The sequence below is a fragment of the Bubalus kerabau genome, chromosome 14 (assembly GCF_029407905.1).
Source record: "Bubalus kerabau isolate K-KA32 ecotype Philippines breed swamp buffalo chromosome 14, PCC_UOA_SB_1v2, whole genome shotgun sequence".
NCBI classification, from domain to species: Eukaryota; Metazoa; Chordata; class Mammalia; order Artiodactyla; family Bovidae; genus Bubalus; species Bubalus kerabau.
The window spans coordinates 69,785,414-69,804,417 of NC_073637.1; the positions used below are offsets into that span (position 1 = coordinate 69,785,414).

General features: G+C 42.0%; 1 protein-coding gene across 1 annotated transcript in view; it reads right to left on the reverse strand.

Moving 5' to 3' along the window:
* Positions 1-16,300, reverse strand: part of CPQ (carboxypeptidase Q) — a 572,322-nt gene extending 556,022 nt beyond the window's left edge. Inside the window, exon 1 of the mRNA XM_055546605.1 lies at positions 16,142-16,300. The gene's annotated coding sequence lies outside the window, so the exon portion shown is untranslated. The remainder of the gene's footprint in view (positions 1-16,141) is intronic.
* Positions 16,301-19,004: the final 2,704 nt, after the last annotated feature.

Sequence of the window (19,004 nt, forward strand, 5' to 3'; positions counted from 1 at the left end):
TGCAATTAAAAGATGGGAACTCAGACACGCATCTATCATTGGGATTTGTTTTCTAAATGTTCCTTTTGTGCTGACATTAGATCCCTCTAAGATCTATTGAGTTTGCTGCTATTATTCTCCTACCAAATGCTTTTCTCACCCAACTTAACCATATTCAGTGTCTCTTTGCACCTGATCCCAAACCCTGTGTTTGTTTTCTTGGACCAGACCTACATTCTCAAACGCGCCTGGGAGGCATCTCAACTTGTGGATACCTTCAAAGCCTAACTAAATTCGCAACCCCTTCTCCTTAACGTCTTTCTAGATTTCCATTCATGATAGAACACACTATAAATTCTCAGAACTTGGTGGGCAGCCTTCCCTTCTTCCTTCTCCCTCAAATCCTACACACCGACTGGCCCCTGCATTGCCTCTGTCCTATCTTTGAGCAGCCCTTGGGGCCTCGCTCTTGGGCCAGAAGTGAGCCTCTCTGCTCTGTGGGCGTCAGAGCCCTCTGCTTATATTCCTCCCGAGGATCACTGCTGATCATCCGAGTGTTATGTTCGTGGTTTGTCTCTGACGCTAGACCGTGACTGTCTTGAAAACAGACAGCTTTGTTTTATGTAACTATGTATTTTGATTTCCTCCATATTTCAGTCTAAAATCAAAAAGATGCTCAAATAATATTGGTTGAATTACCTTTTAATTTCATTGATTGCAATAAATGCAATGACAAATGACAATGTAAATGCAATTATTTTAAACGGAGGATTTTCTTGAGTCTTCTGATTAGGGAAAATTAACAGAAAAATCTGATGTGAGGTATGATTAGAACAGCATAAATAAATAAAGGGGTAAAAATTCAAGAAACTTGGTAGAAAGATGTTTAAAAGTTTCCTAGATTGATGGAAATAAAATAAACTTGGAAAATACAAATGTCTTTAACTTCAAATGATTTGAAGACAATTATAGTTGTCCCTCAATCAGACTACACTGAATATTGAACATTTGAAATAATTTACATTTTTTAAATTATAATTGGGAAAAGGTAAAATAAAGTCTTCATGTATAAAACTGCGGAAAAGGAAACGTTGTGTCCACTGGGAATGCCAGGATGGGAATCTATAGATATAGGTACCCATTTTGCCTATTGTATACTGAGAACCCGTCTACAAAATGAAGCTAAACAGGACAAGCTAAGCCAAGAGATAGAGACAACAGGGCTAGAGATCGGTCCATATCACATCATTTGTAACCTGAATCCTGCCATGCCTAACACCATGTATCAGAGATACTAAAAGTATCTCTGAACTTTCCAGTTATGAAAGTTACAGATCTCTCCTTTTGGTTTAGTATATTTTAGTTAGATTACTTTCACTTCTAACCAGATATTCTGATTCAAAATCTCCAAACTCATCACCTTCCCCAGAATCTTCTCTAACCCAGAAAGAGGATTTGCCTCTTTCTGTTAATGTAAACATAACTGTCCTCTCGTTCAGTCTCATCTACTCATTCTCCCACATATGCAATGTCACTAAATCTTATCATTCTGTCCTCTGGCATCCCTTCCTTTTCTCCCTGCCAACAAAAATGTCACCACTGTAATTCTGGTCTTTTATCTTTCTACCTTAGCAGTAGTATCATACATCACACATCTCAAAGATCACCTTCTCTCTGAAACCTTTTCTTATCTGCAATCCCCTCGCTCTGCTTTTTCTCCACCTCCACTCTCATTCCATCTTTTTGAGTCAACTCAGGCACAGTTTTTCCCGGGTGCTTTTCCTGACCTGGTTCCTCTTCTCACAGAATGTGTTGCATGTATTCTTCTACAATTTTCTAGCACCCTCTGCTTAACTCCTTTAAAGTTTACCGTTTCTGAATCAAAATTCTGAATCAAAATTATCTGGATTATGTCACCAGTCTTAAAGCTTTTCAAGGGAAAAATCAATGTCCTATGTATGATCTGCCTAGTATACAGCAGAAGCTCAATAAATGCTTTTGAGCTTTTAAAGTGAATTGGGTTTTCTTCATCCTTGTATCCCCACCACCCAGCACATGTGTGGCAGAGTAGCAGCTAGATTGATGCCAGCTAAGTGAAGAGCCTCCAGCAGCAGACTGAATGTGTCACCATAAAATGCATGTAATACCACCATAATAATGTGACAGTATCAGCAGGTGGGGCCTTTGATAGTTAATTAGGTCATGAGGATATAGTCCTCATGAATGGGATTTGTTCCCTTGTAAGAGGGGCACCTTCTATTTTTGCCATGTGAGGCTACTATGAGAAAGTGGCAGTCTACCACCCAGAAGAGGGTCCTCAGCAGAATCTGACCATGTTGGCACCTTGATCTCAGACTTCTAGCCTCCAGACTGCAAGAAGTAAATTTCTGCCATGCATAAGCCACCCTCTCTATGGCACTTTGTTACAGCAGCTGGAGCTAACTAAGACACTTCCTTGCCTCCAGTCTGACTGTATTTCTGTCTACCCAACTAACCATTTCAGATTAATCTTGGCTCACAACATCATCTGGTGGTTAACGATTCCAAGAATGCTTTCATTAGCACCTTAGAACACCTTTGCCTTTCCTCTTCATCTAAGCTGCCAATTCTTCAAAATTGCACGTGCTCCATGATATTATCATCAACATTTTCTTAACCATGGCAAATATCTCCACTATGAACTAAGGCTGTCTGATCTCAGCTGGGTCCCTTGCATTGCTCAGCAACCCTTATATTTATCTTCAACTGACTCCTATCAAATTCCCCACAGCAGCTGCTACAAAGTTTTTCCACTCTCTTTAAGCCCCAGATTCAACCTCTACTCCCCTCATACTCATCAAAAGCTCTCCTCTTCTACATAACTGAGAATATGATATTATGACCATGAGATGACTTGGCTTTCTTCATCCTCAACCCAAAACTTTTCTATCCCTTTATCTACACAATTCTTCTCAGCTCCCATCTCAGTGAAAGAATTGTGCACTCTCCTTTCCAAAGCCAAATTCTCTATCCATACTGTAGCAATTACTGAAGAATATCCTCCAAACTGACCAGGAACTTTGAGACCAGAAAACAAAGCAGGCAATTCCATTAAGTGCAATTATGAAGTTTACTGTGGGTAACCTACACATAGGCAGGAAGGATCAGGCAGATGGGATGATCTGGAGGCATTTGCAGTTGCACTTTGCACCACGGAAAGGGGTACAGGGGATCTAAAGGGGCCAAAGCTAAAAACAGAATCCAACTATCGAGTGAGAAGCACGACCACACCGATGGGGACGGGGGATTTTTTCCCTCCTCAGGGATCTCACGACCAGTAACCATCTGTGTAAGCATAAGGCAGGCTTCCAGTTTTCATACCAGAAGACATGGGTAAACATTGATGGGGAACATATCTAGCTTGGGTGAATTCTTGTCAATTAAGCTAAAGCTCAGCCTCACAGAAAGGGGGGTAGGGGTTAGAACTGTGGACCTAAAATAGAGCTGACAAAATGGACTCAGTGTGGTACAGCCACACACCAACTATCCAGTTTTTTCCTTCTTATTGGCTCCTTCCCTTTATCATATAGGAATGCTTAAATCTTCTCTGTCCCAAAAGTTATTCATATTTCATCATTAGCTAACATTGACTGAGCATTCACAATGTGGCAAGTGCCACTGTGAGCAGTTTGCATACGTGCTCAATTGCTTCAGTGTGTCCAGCTCTTTGCAACCCCATGGACTATAAACCACCAGGCTCCTCTGTCCATGGAATATTCCAGCCAAGAATACTGGAGTGGGTTGCCATTTCCTCCTCCAGGGGATCTTCCTGACTCAGGGACTGAACCCACGTCTCCGGCATTTGTAGAAGGGTTCTTTATCAATGGGCCATGTGGGAAGCCTGTAAGCAGTTTATATAGATCATTTTAATTAATTCTGACAATAAACTTCGATGTTCTTGATACTATATTCCCTATTTTACAGACTAGGAAACTAAAGCTAGTAGCATTGAAAAATGTACTCAAGGTCACTTGCTTTTCACTTCCTTATACATGCCCACTTTGCTAAAGAATAATCTAAATTTGATTCTTCTCTCTTATTCCCTTCCTCTCTCCCTGTGTGCATCTACGTCGTGTGTCCAAAAGCTTCATTGCTATACCAATCACAATTTGAGCAGTTCCGTGTCTGTCAGCACAGACAGGGAAATGCATACACACAGACACACATAATACTTACACACCATTAACACTTATTCAATATATATTTGCTGAAATGTTGAAAAACTGAATTATATATAGTTCTCTTATAGTTCTCAAGAGAATAATATTTTTAAAATAAATCAACACTGCCCTTTTTCACTTTCTCAGCTACTATCATCACTTTTATAACTTTTCAAGCTCAAAGGACAAAACAACTAAAGCACCAAGTAGGTTTTCTTGAGTTTGAAAAGCACTCACTGCCTCAGAGTTTCCCTCTAGTTACCTAACCTAATCCCATGGCCCACAGGTTGGTGCAGTTTCCACAGCTTTCAAGAAGACCCTTTTTTTCTTTTTTTTTTTTTTTTGGCTGCACCACTCGGCTTGTGCATCTTAGTTCCCTGATCAGGGATAGAACCCAGGCCATGGCAATGAAAGCATTGAATCCTAACCACCAGAAGGACATGACTGGGTCCAGAAATAAAGGGCATTCAACAGTATCGGCTGCAACTCCTTCCCCACCAGAAAGGCCAGGCTGACACCAGGTCAACTGAGGAAGCAAACATTTCTTTTATTGAAAAGTGTTTAATTGGACATTTTGAGAATCTAATGTCATGTATGCAGATGCAAATGTTTGAAGAGTTGTTTACAGTGTAGTTTGTGCCAGACAGGCTCCCATGCCAAGCCAGCACACAGCCTCCCATTATTCAGCTGGGCTCAGCTTCTAAAGATGTTTCAGGGCTCTCTGAGTCTTGTAAATTTCCGCATCCAAAGGCTCATCTGTTTTTTCAAGGCAGAGTCATTTTTCCCCTCATGCGTAGACATCAGTCCTTCCCCTGCCAATCCCTGTTACTGCCTGCTCTGGTTCAGAAAAGGCTTTGGAGCTATTATTTAAGAGGCGATTACTCCATCTCTACAAGTTTTAGTAGTTTTGTGAAGACTGACAAAGGGTAAGTCGGACTCTTGATCCCTACTCAGAAACTGGGTCTTAGCTGATGTAATTATTTCAAGAACTGTCTCTGTTATTCACTGACCCAGAAAAACACACTTAGTATTAGCTCAGCTAATAGATTTCCACCTTAACATATCCCCCCTAAAAGGAATCAGTTCTTGATTGGGAGGATAAACAAGGATATACGAGTGGACGCTGGGAAATCCATTCATCTTTAAGAATTGAACCATCCACACTCTGCCTTGAAAATGCAATGCAAAAAGAAAAATTTGTCATTATCACAAATTGTTATGATGCCTTCACTATATTCTCTTCCTATTATCAAACACCTTCTACAGGAAACTTTTTTACATGTTTAAAGTTCTAAGTGGGAAATACATATGAAGAATATTGCTCTTGTATCATGTTAAGGATACCCAATTCAAGAGTAAAATCTGCCATTAGTTTTACATTGTAAAGCTAATAATTTTCTTACGACTTTTTATCCAGTGGAGAGCATTGGATAAAACAAATAAGCTTATCAAATTGTAAAGCAACAATAGCCCAGTTTTTAAAAACCCACTTAAAGAAAAAGAAATTATTAGCATTTATTAATGAGTTCATTTATTCATACTACAGACAGTGACTGATTACCTATGCTCAGAGCACCTACAACTGTTTCAGATATACAGAAATAAAGAATATGTCATCCTAGGCCTAGGCCTTAGGAAGCTGGTGAAAGATGAAGGCAAATGACTAGGACACACACAAAATAAGAAACCGATTCTCAAGTATTAACAATAAAGTACAGTTGACCCTTGAACAACATGGGTTTGAACAGTGTGTGTGCACCCATATCTGGATTTCTTTCAATAAATACTGCAGTACTACAGGATCAAATGTTGGTTGAATCTGAGGACTACAGATAGATGGGGCTAACTGTAAAGTTATTCTCCGATTTCTGACTGCTATGGGGTTGGTGCCCCTAATCCCCAAGTTGTTCAAGGGTCAACTGTAATAATAAAGTTGTGCAGGATTATCACAGGAGAGAACAAGGAAGTAATAACAGAGAAGATGGTATTTCAGCTCAGCCTAGCAGGACAGATGAATTTTCACAGTTGTATAGTAGGAAGGGTCTTTCTAGTTAAAGAACAACCGTGAGTAAAGATGTGAACATTTATAACATGTTCTCCAGAACTTACTTATTTTAAAAAGTCTGGGGTATAAAAAGCTGCAATATTATAAAGCACTAGAGGGAAACTGAAACATACACATGCATACAACAAATGTATTCCCAGTCCCATTTCAGACATAGTGGTTCAGAACCCACAGTTAGGTGGGACCCAGGAATCAGTATCTTTCAAATCTTCCCATGTCAAGATGTGCACCCATGATGCAATCCAATATACACATATAGAATAAGACATGGAGGGGTCTTTCAGGTGTTATGGGCTGAACTCTGCCACACCCCAGTTCATATGCTTAAGCCCTACAACCCAGGGCCTCAGAATGCGATGATATTTGGAGATGGGGACTTTAAAGAGGTAATTAAGTTAAAATGAGAGCACTGGGGGAGGTGGGCTAATATAACCTGATTGAAGAGGAAGTTTGGACATATAGAGACACTGGAGTACACATGAACAGAAAATAAAAAAATGACCATATGAGGAAACAGCAAGAAGATGAACATCTGCAAGCCAAGGAGAGAAGCTTCAGAAGAAACCAAACCTGTTGACACGTTGAGCTTGGACTTTCAACTTCTATAACTATGAGAAAATAAATTTCTACTGCTTAAGCTACACAGTCAGTGGTATTTTGTTATGACAGGCCTAGAGAACTAATTCAGTAAGTGAAGGCACAAGGAATGCACTGAGAAATACATTTTAATGCCAAATCTTTAAGAACTTTAAATGTCACATTAGGAGTTTCTACTTTATTTCACAGATAATTTCTCAAAGTGTAGGTCTTCTGAGAAGGAAAATCATATGATCTGGCCTATGATCCAACTCTTGAAGCAGTGTGGAAGATTAAAAGACTCTGCCTGTCCAAGGCAAGAAACAATAAAGGATATCACTAGAGCCATGATAGAAAGGATTGCTGTTCTTGGTCAGTCACTAAAGTCACATCCAAACATTTGCAACTCCATGAACTGCACCACATCAGATTCCTCTGTCATCTACTATCTCCCAGAATTTGCTCAAATTCATGTCCACTGAGTTGATGATGCTATCTAACCATCTCATCTTCTGTTGCCCTCTTCTCCTCCTGCCCTCAATCTTTCCCAACATCAGTGTCTTTTCCAATGAGTCAGTTCTTAGCATCAGGTGGCCAAAGTATTGACACTTCAGCTTCAGCATCAGTCCTTCCAATGAATATTCAGGGTTGATTTCCTTTAGGATGGACTGGTTTATCTCCTTGAAGTCCAAGGGTCTCTCAAAAGTCTTCTCTGGGACCACAATTCAAAAGCATCAAGAAACTCTTTTCTTTTTGGTATTAGTTCCAGAAGGTATTGTAGGTCTTCACAGAACCGGTCAACTCCAGCTTCTTCAGCATCAGTGATTGGGATATAGACTTGGATTACTGTGATACTGAATGGTTTGCCATGCAAACAAACCAAGATTATTCTGTCATTTTTGAGGTTGCACCCAAGTACTGCCTTTCAGATTCTTCTGTTGACTATGAGGGATACTCCATTTCTTCTAAGGGATTCTTGTCCACAGAGTAGATATAAAGATCATCTGAATTAAATTTTCCTATTCTGTCCACTTTATTTCACTGATTCCTTAGATGTCAATATTCAATCTTGCCATCTTCTGCTTGATCACATCCAATTTACCTTAATTCATGGACCTAACATTCCAGGTTCCTATGCAATGTTGTTCTTTAGAGATTTGGACTTTACTTTCACCACCAGACACATCCACAGCTAACCATCATTTCTGCTTTGGCTCAGCCATTCATTCTTTCTGGAGCTATTAGTAATTGCCCTCTGCTCTTCCCCAGCAGCACGCTGGACACCTTCTGACCTGGTGGGCTCATCTTCCAGTGTCATATCTTTTTGCCTTTTCATACTGTTCACGGGGTTCTCCAGGCAAGAATACTGGAGTAGGCTGCCATTTCTTTCTCCAGTGGACCACATTTTGTCAGAACTCTTCACTATGACCCCATCTGTCCTGGGTAGCCCTGCATGGCATGGCACATGGCTTCATTGAGTTAATTCCCTTTGCCGTGACAAGGCTGTGATCCATGAAGGGGATAGAAAGGACAGGGACAATTAAAAAACAGAAAATTTCAGGTGCTATCAACGGTAGACACAACAGCATTTGGTGACTTAAAATCTGGGAGGATGAGAAATAGGGAAGAGTTAAGGCTAACCTCCCCAGGTTTTGAGCCTGTTTGTACCCTGTATTTCAGATACATCACAGAATCCTTTCTGGGTTTTCTATTTTGGTTAATGGCATCTCAATCTATGAAAAAATCCAGAAAGCATTCTTTGGAATGAAACTGAGTTGAAAACCAAAGAACAGAAAGGGATCCAGTATAGAGATGGAATTCTCTTAAGAACAGAGGAGCTCATTATAGCTACAGGGTACTGAGAGCGCTGTTTTCACTTCTGTCATTACTCCTGACCTTACAGAAAGAAATAAAACTGAACAAACTGACAACCACTCCCCTTAGTGCAGAGAAGCAAGGGTAAAAAGCAAACCACCACCCTAAAATCTACAGAGACAGGCAAATCCAGAGAGTCACAGCCCAGATCTGGCTTATCTGGAGCAGAAGCCACTGAACCCATAAAATGTAGGAATACCTGAATAGTAATTCTAACAATGCTGGAGACTGAATACTGGCTACCCTGGGAGTGAGGAACTCCTAAGGTCACAGTCTCAGGGAAGGAGGGGAGTGATTTCCAACAATCTGGGGTAACCACAGGACAGCTATTACAAAAAGGCAAAGACAGAAGAGAAAGTACCAGTGAAAAAAATAATAATGACAGTAGCTAGTACTGACTGAGAAGGCCTTTCCTAAATGCTTACATTTCTTAACCCTACAGCAAATCTATAGGATAATGCACTGGTTTTCTATTGCTGGCTGTAACAAATGACCACAAATTGGTGGCTTAAACAAAACAAATGCTTATAGTTCTGTAGGTCAGAAATCCAACACTGGACTTACCAGCTAAAATCAACGTGTTGGCAGGGCTGCATTTCTTCTGGGGGCTCTAGGGAAGGATCTTTGCCTTTACCAGATCCTAGTGGCCATTAACATGCCACTTAATTAAAGGGTTATTGGCCTCTTGTAAGATTTAATCATAAAATAGTTTTATATTGTAGACTCTCCTATTACATTTTAAGTATTGTTTGAGCTCCACAGATATTCTCTAGAGACTTCATGACCATGCCTACTGCATGGTAGGGATGCAGTAGGGATGGTAGCACAGCTGGCGGTAAGGAGCCTTTTCATCACTGCCTCTCTCCCGATCTTGGTTTTCTTGACCTTCAAATATCATCTGCTTTATTCTTATTTTTACATGATGAACATGGTGGGAGTGGAGGAGACATACTGTAACACATCAAGGTTCCCAGGCAAGCAAGATTCCAGAACAATGGATAGAGCAGTGGGCTGAATTTCAGAAGGCCTGGAGTGCTTGCCAGTTACAGGATCTGAGACAAACTACAGCCTCTTTCATATCAAGATTTTTAGTTTATAAAAGAAAGATAATAGTGCCTGGCTGCACATGCTTCTGAGGGTTCATGTAACAATCAAATGTAAAAATTCTTTCTCATATATAAGGTTCTATGCTAATATATCCTTTTTTCCAAGCAAGTCTAATGCCATGACCCTAAGAGAACACTACATCAATCTTTTTCTTTGTTAGCAACTATTTCTCATAGAATTCATTAAATGTTCTGAAAATTCCTTCTAATTATTACCCTTCTCATTTTATCTTACTCTGTTATTCTTCTCTTAGTTCAAAGTCTTCCAATACTTTATCTGCAGAATAAGAACAAACCCTCTACACAGTACCTCTAAACAATCACCTGTTTGTCTCTTCCTAACAAGTTGAATTAAGAGACACTTGCTCCTTGGAAGAAAAGCTATGACCAACCTAGAAAGCATATTAAAAAGCAGAGACATTACTTTGTCAACAAAGGTCCGGCTAGTCAAAGCTATGGTTTTTCCAGTAGTCATGTATGGATGTGAGAGTAGGACTATAAAGAAAGCTGAGCACCAAAGAACTGATGCTTTTGAACTGTGGTGTTGGAGAAGACTCTTGAGAGCCCCTAGGACTGCAAAGAGATCCAACCAGTCCATCCTAAAGGAAATCAGATCAGATCAGATCAGATCAGTTGTTCAGTCGTGTCTGACTCTTTGCGACCCCATGAATCGCAGCACGCCAGGCCTCCCTGTCCATCACCAACTCCCGGAGTTCACTCAGACTCACGTCCATCGAGTCAGTGATGCCATCCAGCCATCTCATTCTCTGTCGTCCCCTTCTTCTCTTGACCCAATCCCTCCCAGCATCAGAGTCCTTTCCAATGAGTCAACTCTTCACATGAGGTGGCCAAAATACTGGAGTTTCAGCTTCGGCATCATTCCTTCCAAAGAAATCCCAGGGCTGATCTCCTTCAGAATGGACTGGTTGGATCTCCTTGCAGTCCAAGGGACTCTCAAGAGTCTTCTCCAACACCACAGTTCAAAAGCATCAATTCTTCAGCGCTCAGCTTTCTTCACAGTCCAACTCTCACATCCATACATGACCACAGGAAAAACCATAGCCTTGACTAGATGGACCTTTGTTGGCAAAGTAATGTCTCTGCTTTTGAATATGCTATCTAGGTTGGTCATAACTTTCCTTCCAAGGAGTAAGCGTCTTTGAATTTCATGGCTGCAGTCACCATCTGCAGTGATTTTGGAGCCCCGAAAAATAAAGTCTGACACTGTTTCCACTGTTTCCCCATCTATTTGCCATGAAGTGATGGGACCAGATGCCATGATCTTCATTTTCTGAATGTTGAGCTTTAAGCCCACTTTTTCACTCTCCTCTTTCACTTTCATCAAGAGGCTTTTGAGTTCCTCTTCACTTTCTGCCATAAGGGTGGTGTCATCTGCATATCTGAGGTTATTGATATTTCTCCCAGCAATCTTGATTCCAGCTTGTGTTTCTTCCAGTCCAGCGTTTCTCATGATGTACTCTGCATATAAGTTAAATACACAGGGTGACAATATACAGCCTTGACATACTCCTTTTCCTATTTGGAACCAGTCTGTTGTTCCATGTCCAGTTCTAACTGTTGCTTCCTGACTGCATACAAATTTCTCAAGAGGCAGGTCAGGTGGTCTGGTATTCCCATCTCTTTCAGAATTTTCCACAGTTGATTGTGATCCACACAGTCAAAGGCTTTGGCATAGTCAATAAAGCAGAAATAGATGCTTTTCTGGAACTCTCTTGCTTTTTCCATGATCCAGTGGATGTTGGCAATTTGATCTCTGGTTCCTCTGCCTTTTCTAAAACCAGCTTGAACATCAGGAAGTTCACGGTTCACATATTGCTGAAGCCTGGCTTGGAGAATTTTGAGCATTACTTTACTAGCGTGTGAGATGATAATTTTTAATAACCCCTGACTGTTTGTGTATCTTTTTTTTTCAGTAGGACTTACATAAGAATTAGAGTTCTAAGAAACTCACCTGAAATATAAGCATCATTAGTAAAGTCTAATGTGTTTTTCCCTCTTTTTACATGATTTATTGAATTGATTTGTCTATTTAGACTGCGGATCTGTCATAAAATTTGACCGGTCCTGGCTATATGATGTCACAGTACAACTATAGTCACTAGTCAAGAGTGTACATCAAGGATCTCCCGTGGATATTTCTACATGTTCTCACATCCGTGAGTTGTCTCTACTCACTGTCTTCCTCCCCAAACCTCTTCCTCATCTGATGTTTATTGCCCTCCTTAGTGGCATCTGCATCCACCTACGTAAGCAATACCGAAACCTCAGAATTATTGTCAACCTTACTTCCCATATCCAGCGAGTCATTAAACCCTGTTCTCCCTATCTGCTGATTATCTCTCAAACCTATGCTAGTTTAGACCCTTATCCTATTTCCTTTGGACTATAGCACCAGCATCCTTCATTTTCCTCTGGCCTCCCAGCTTTCCATCTCTAGTTTCCCCAAAATATTATTGCTGGAGTTATTTTCTAGAGAAAGTCCAATTATAGCACTCCTCCTATTAAGAATTAGCTTTAAAATTCTTAAATAAAATTTTCTAGGCTGTGATAAAGTTGAAATAACATGACATTCAAGGACCTTCTTTCTCTGGCCCCAACCTCACAAGACCCACCCAATCCATGTCTCTTCCTGGCAGTGCCATGCTCAAACTGCCTCCTTTTCTTTGCCCATCCTGTTCTCTGTTCTCAGAACACTTTTCTCCCTTCTTTTGGCCTTTAGGCTTCAAAATCCAGTTCAAAATTCACCTGCTCTGTGAAGTCTTCCTAAATTCTGACCAAACCTCTCTCCTGGGAGAATAAGTGGCCACTACTTCCACATTACCCTGTGCTGCAATTATTTGTGGATGGCTCACTTCCCTCCATAAACTTGGTATCTCATTCATCTTTATCTGACACACAGTACACACTCAATAAATGGTTACTGAAAGTAACACACACAGAATAAAATAATAACTAAAGAAAAATTCCACAGAAGCACACCAGTCCTTCATCTTAGCTGCAATAAAGAAACAGGGCCCAAGAATAAAGGAAAGGACTAATAATCTGATGTAGCAAACACATGAATGGGTTGTTTGTTTTAAAAAACCTAAGTGGTTTAGGGAGGGCAGGGGGAGAAGAAAGTACATTTTAAAGCTCTAGCTCCAGGGCAAGTAATAAAAATTGTTGCTTTAATGTTTTTTTCATAATATTGTGAGCAATGGGAAGGTCTATTCCATCACACCAGCCTTCAGGGCAGAAAGTTTCAGCCTCCTGAGCTAAATCAAACTGGCATCACTCTTAGTTTTTCAAGCAACTGCAACTGGTCTCTGCCTTCTATGAAACTTGACTGACAAAGAAGAAACAAAATAATTTAACACTTACTTTATGGGCCTCTCTTTTCCTCTTGTCAATTAACTATAAGAGTTCTGGAAACTCATCCTGCATTCCTGCCCCTAGATTACAGCAAGGTAGGCATTGTACTTTGCATTAGGAGTTGTCACTCTTATAAAGAAGGAGGTTGGGAGGTAGCAACTTATCAAGGATCAGAAGCTAGCCCAAGAAACAACATTGTATTCAGTTTGATGTCCGTAGGTGCCACTCACCCATATATCTCTTGATGTGATTGATCCTTTTTATACTCCCTGGATTATTAAATCTGAGCACATTTAACATTAGGATGTATGTGCACCTATGTAAAAATGTGAGTCTTCCAGAGTAGCAATGGAACTCAATAATTTTCAAAATGCTATACCAATTCTCTGTAATTCAGTCTCAGTTATCCCCCTCCTGAGCTCCCATTCTAAACACCCTATCCACAATGCCCCAAAGTTTAATATATATCCTGGAACACACACAGAGACCACATTCTCCAATGTTACACAGATTTTCCTAGCAGGGATTGTCTACATTTCTGGGAGAAACCCTGCCTCCATCTGTCTGTGTTTTGAATACCTGACCTTCCCATTTTCAAAGCACTGTTTCTGTTTTTGGAAGGTGGAATAGGGATTACAAGGTATGCAGCACTTAAGTTTATAGCAAGGCTGAAATGGGGCAATACAAGTAAAAAGGTTAAATGTAACAGTGCTTGGTGAGTGGTCATTGCCCCATAAATATCATCTCTGTTACATTCCATGTTGGAATCACATGTGACCCAACAACTGGATCTTTGAGAACAGAGTCACAAAAAGTTGTTTTGTTTTGTTTTGTTTTCCACCAAGCACCACATCTGACTTCACTTTTCCCAAGAGACTTGAAAGAACAGAAGTAGGTAACATTAATTTTATTTTACTTAACACGTTTGGGACTTTGTGAAATGTAGCATGCAAGAAATATTTTAGTATGTATGAAAAATGACTTTTTAAGTGCCTTTTAAAAATCTCTAAGGTCCTTCCATTTCCAAAATGTTGTGATCTATGATAACTAATCTCAAATGCAGGCAAATTAATAGTGATAATTCCCTAGATATATTGAAAATACCTGGCATTGTCAGGCTGGGTGCATTGAAAACAAGTTAGACCCAGGATGGGGAGCCTGTGGCAATGCACAAGACAGTTTTGCCCTCCTTTCTCCCCTCCTGCCCAGAGTCTATAATTCTCATCTTAAACTCCCAGGTCCTTTTGCAGCAGATGTGAAGAAGATGAGGAATGAGTTATAATTTGCAGATAAGACAGTGGGGCCAAGATTCTACAGAATCGCAAGCAGAGCAGTTGAAGTGAGTTAAGCTTTCATAAAATCATCTGCAATTTCACCTTTTACCTACTAAAAGAGAATCCTGAAGTCTACCTCAGGAAGGGGCCCTACCGAACCTCCTGCATTTCTAAGATTAAGAAACAGACCTAAAGAGATAAAGGAACAAGTCTAAAGTCATCCAGGTTTTCTGAAACCCAGGCCTGTAAACCTGGAACTGAAGCAGTGACCAATTGAATTAAAGCAGTCTCCACCTGTGTCACTTCCCAAGTATCTGCACACAGATAAATGTCTCTCTTTTCCTCTCTGAACTATAGTCAGCCTTCTTTAGTCACCCACAAACCAGCCAGCACCTGTCTTGGGAAAGCAAGCAAGATCCTCCACAATCCTGAATTCAAAGAAATGTCTGGTTTTACAGATTACTAAAGGCAGAGTCACATGGTACTGCCTTCAGATTCACTCTTATCTTTCATAAATACATTAAAAATATTATAAAGTACACAATAAATGTAAAAATATATATATATATATTATAGTGACACTGATTCTGCAAAGTCAGAAAATAAAATACAAGCACAAAAAAACAAAAAACAAAAAACAGAAGCCTAGATGTACTCCACTTTAAGCAACGCATAAAGGGAAATCTCCCTAAAATGGAAAATGAAGGGGTGCTTCTGTGGATTATTTTAATACAGCATAGAACTTTTAAACAGCCACAATCAGAATGACTGCGTTTATGAGTGCAACATCTATACAGCTTTTGGAAAACTACCAGAAGATAAGAGTTGTAAGCCTCTGTCTCCACTGCCTCCACGTTGTGTGTATTTATATCCATTCATGTATTCCTTCATTCAGCTCTATTTCAAGAGTATTCATTCACTGACGTTAATTCACCAGTTCTCCTCCATAGGAACTCACTTTTTTGCTCAATTCTTCACTGACTACTACTGAAAGAAGTGAAGTCGCTCAGTCGTGTCCCATTCTTTGCGACCCCATGGTCTGCAGCCTACCAGGCTCCTTCATCCATGGGATTTTCCAGGCAAGAGTACTGGAGTGGGGTGCCATTTCCTTCTCCGGGGGATCTTCCCAACCCAGGAATCGAACCTGGGTCTCCCGCATTGCGGGCAGATGCTTTACCGTCTGAACCACACTGAGGACCTGACAAGTCCAACAGGGGCTCTGTCCCGTGGAACTTAAGATCCGGCGTGGAGCCTAGAATTGCACACCAAAAATGAAAGTACAAGATAAAAGGTGAAAAGAACCACAAAGGACCTCCCGATAAGGGTTAACTAGGAATTGCTTCCAGATGCGGGCGAGGGAAGCATCTTGGCAGCTTGGGTCCGGAGCACCCCCTCCAGCGTCCCGGGACGAGAGGGAAAAGGAGCCATGATGCCTGGCTCCTGCCCTCTGCGCCCAGCATCCTCCTCCATCCCGGCGCCCTCATTCGATTTCCTCATTACTGGGCCTTTGCTACCGAAGCCACAGACCAGACCGGTCTCCCGGCGGCTTCCCCACCCCGTATGTCAGTCGCTCCCACGAACGAGCTACTCGGAAATTTCCCCTCACTCTGGGGTCGGCCACCCGCCTCGGCTCGCCCGCCCGGAGGAGCCAGGCCCAGCCGTTGGCTGACGGGGGCTGGCGGGCGGCGCACGCACCTGGTCGGCCGCTGGAGCTATGGCGGCGGCGGTGGCCGTGCTCAGGGCCAGGTTCAGAGCCCAGACTTCAAGTGGCGGCGGCCACACCCGCGACGCGGCCCCCGGACCTGGTCCTGGCAGCTGCCGGGTTTCCTGCGGCGAGAAGGCGGGGCGCAGCGGCCAGGGACTCCGGGCGCCCGCGGGCGGGCGGGGGCCAAGCGCCGCCTCCACGACGCCCGACGACGGCCTCGCTGCGACTCAAGCGACCTGAGGGCGCGGGCTACCGGCTGTCACCTCACCTTCTGGATCTGCTCCACAGTGTCCTGGGCCCCCGCAGTCTTGCGTCTTTATTTGGAGTCCTTCGGCCAGAACGTCGTTCTCAGGCCTCGCGGGTGCCCACGGCCTTGGACCTCGGAGCCACGAGGGAGTTTCAAGAGCTCAAGTGACCCAAGGGCCTACCTGAGATGTGACTTCAGGTGGCCAAAGGGCTCACCCGAGGTGTCGTATGCTTGCAGGAGTGGCCGGGCAGGTAGCGAAGAAAGGGGTTGAGGAGCTGAAAGGAAAATGTTCAAGGTTTTGCTGTCTCAGCACCTGGATGAGGGCAGAGTCTGGAAACCCCGGGATAGGTGAGCTGCCCAACGCTTCCCACGGCTACCGGGGTGATTAGAGCGTTATTGTCCCATCCTACCCAGCAGGGTTGTTGGAGAGCTGACGGTGATGAAGATGGACGAGAAGACCCGAGCTGGGCGAGATCCGGCCGAGTCCTGCTTCTTTGGTTGATGCGTTAATTATATGAGGGTGCCGGAGAAAGAAGATTCATCTGATTACCTGGCGTAGCTTTTTGTATGAACGAGTCACTCGCATCACTGGTCACACAATGTGTGCTCACGTATTTTCAACGTTTTCTGTTTTGATAAATTTGAATTCCTTTGTATAACCACACTCTTATCAAATACAAACACTTATATTTGTGAGACACGGAGCAATTCAGGTCTCCTCTTTAACAACAACATCAACAACAACAACAAAAAAAACCACATGCTCCCTGGGAACTTTAAAAAAGTACTAAATTTGCAATGTCCATTTACTTCCATACACTTAATCCTCAGTTAACAATCTGTCTAAACTTTTAGTAACCCCGTTGCCCACTGAATTAAGTGTGAACTCAGACATTCAAAATAGTTCCTCAAAGGCCACCCTGGCCCACCAGGATCATCTCTATGTTGCTATCTCCAGCTCTGCAGTATTACTTTTTCTCAAATTATCTGAGGTAAGAATAGTTTATTATTTATTATTATTTATTTATTATTTCCAATAAGTCATGAACTGTCATTTTTGTAAGATACAAGTTAAAACTTGCTAGAAAAGTGAAAAAAATAAAAACTACAAGTCCTAATTTTCATTACAGGTATTTTCAGTTCAGTTCAGTTCAGTTCAGTCGCTCAGTCATGTCCGACTCTTTGTGATCCCATGAACTGCAGTACGCCAGGCCTCCCTGTCCATCACCAACTTCCAGAGTCCACCCAAACCCATGTCCACTGAGTCGGTGATGCCATCCAACCATCTCATCCTCTGTCATCCCCTTCTCCTCCTGCCCTCAATCGTTCCCAGCATCAGGGTCTTTTCCAATGAGTCAGCTCTTCTCATCAGCTAGCCAAAGTATTGGAGTTTCAGCTTCCACATCTGTCCTTCAAATGAACACCCAGGACTGATCTCCTTTAGGATGGACTGGTTGGATCTCCTTGCAGTCCAAGGGACTCTCAAGAGTCTTCTCCAACACCACAGTTCAAAAGCATCAATTCTTTTGCACTCTGCTTTCTTTATAGTCCAACTCTCACATCCATACATGACCACTGGAAAAACCATAGCCTTGACTAGACGGACCTTTGTTGGCAAAGTAGTGTCTCTGCTTTTTAATATGCTGTCTAGGTTGGTCATAACTTTTCTTCCAAGGAGTAAGCGTCTTTCAATTTCATGGCTGTAATCACCATCTGCAGTGATTTTGGAGCCTAGAAAAATAAAGTCAGCCACTATTTCCACTGTTTCCCCATCTATTTGCCATGAAGTAATGAGACCAGATGCAAGTATAAGTTTCAACTCATTATATAATAATAATAATAATAGCTTCACATTTATTGGGTACTTTACGCTAAGACTTTAATGCATTAACTGTGACTTAACAACTCTATGAGTTATTATATTATTATTATTATAATTATTATTCCCACTTTACAGATGAGGACATTAAGAATTAAAGAAGTCAAATCACAAACTAGTGAGCTGCAGAGTTAGCACTATGACCTGTTCAGGCCTATGCAGTCAACCTTAATGGGAGCCCTCCTCCATAAAGCCTCTGCATTTGCTTTGGAGTTGAAATTAATCACACCTTAGGACTTCCCTGGTGGCTCAGATGGTAAAGCGTCTGTCTACAATGCAGGAGACCTGGGTTCGATCCCTGGGTCAGGAAGATTCCCTGAAGAAGGAAATGGCAACCCACTCCAGTACTCTTGCCTAGAAAATCCCATGGATGGAGGAGCCTGGTGCAGGCTACTGCCCATGGGGTCGCAAAGAGTTGGACACGACTGAACGACTTCACTTTCACTTTAGTCCCTCTACCACAACATTTCTCCCCTCGTTGTTTAGGGAAGGGGGTGTTTTTATTGTTGTTGTGTATAGGCAGCTTGCAGGATCTTAGTTCCTTGGCCAGGGATGGACCCTGGCCCCACCATTAGATTGCTAACCATTGGACCACCAGGAATTTCAACCCCCACCGTTGTACCCCCATCCCCCTCATTGGTTTTTATTGATGTCTAGCTTTAAGCTTTAAGCATCGCATCAGAGTCAGTGACATTTGTAAATCTCCACCCCTCTTAGTGCTGCTGTC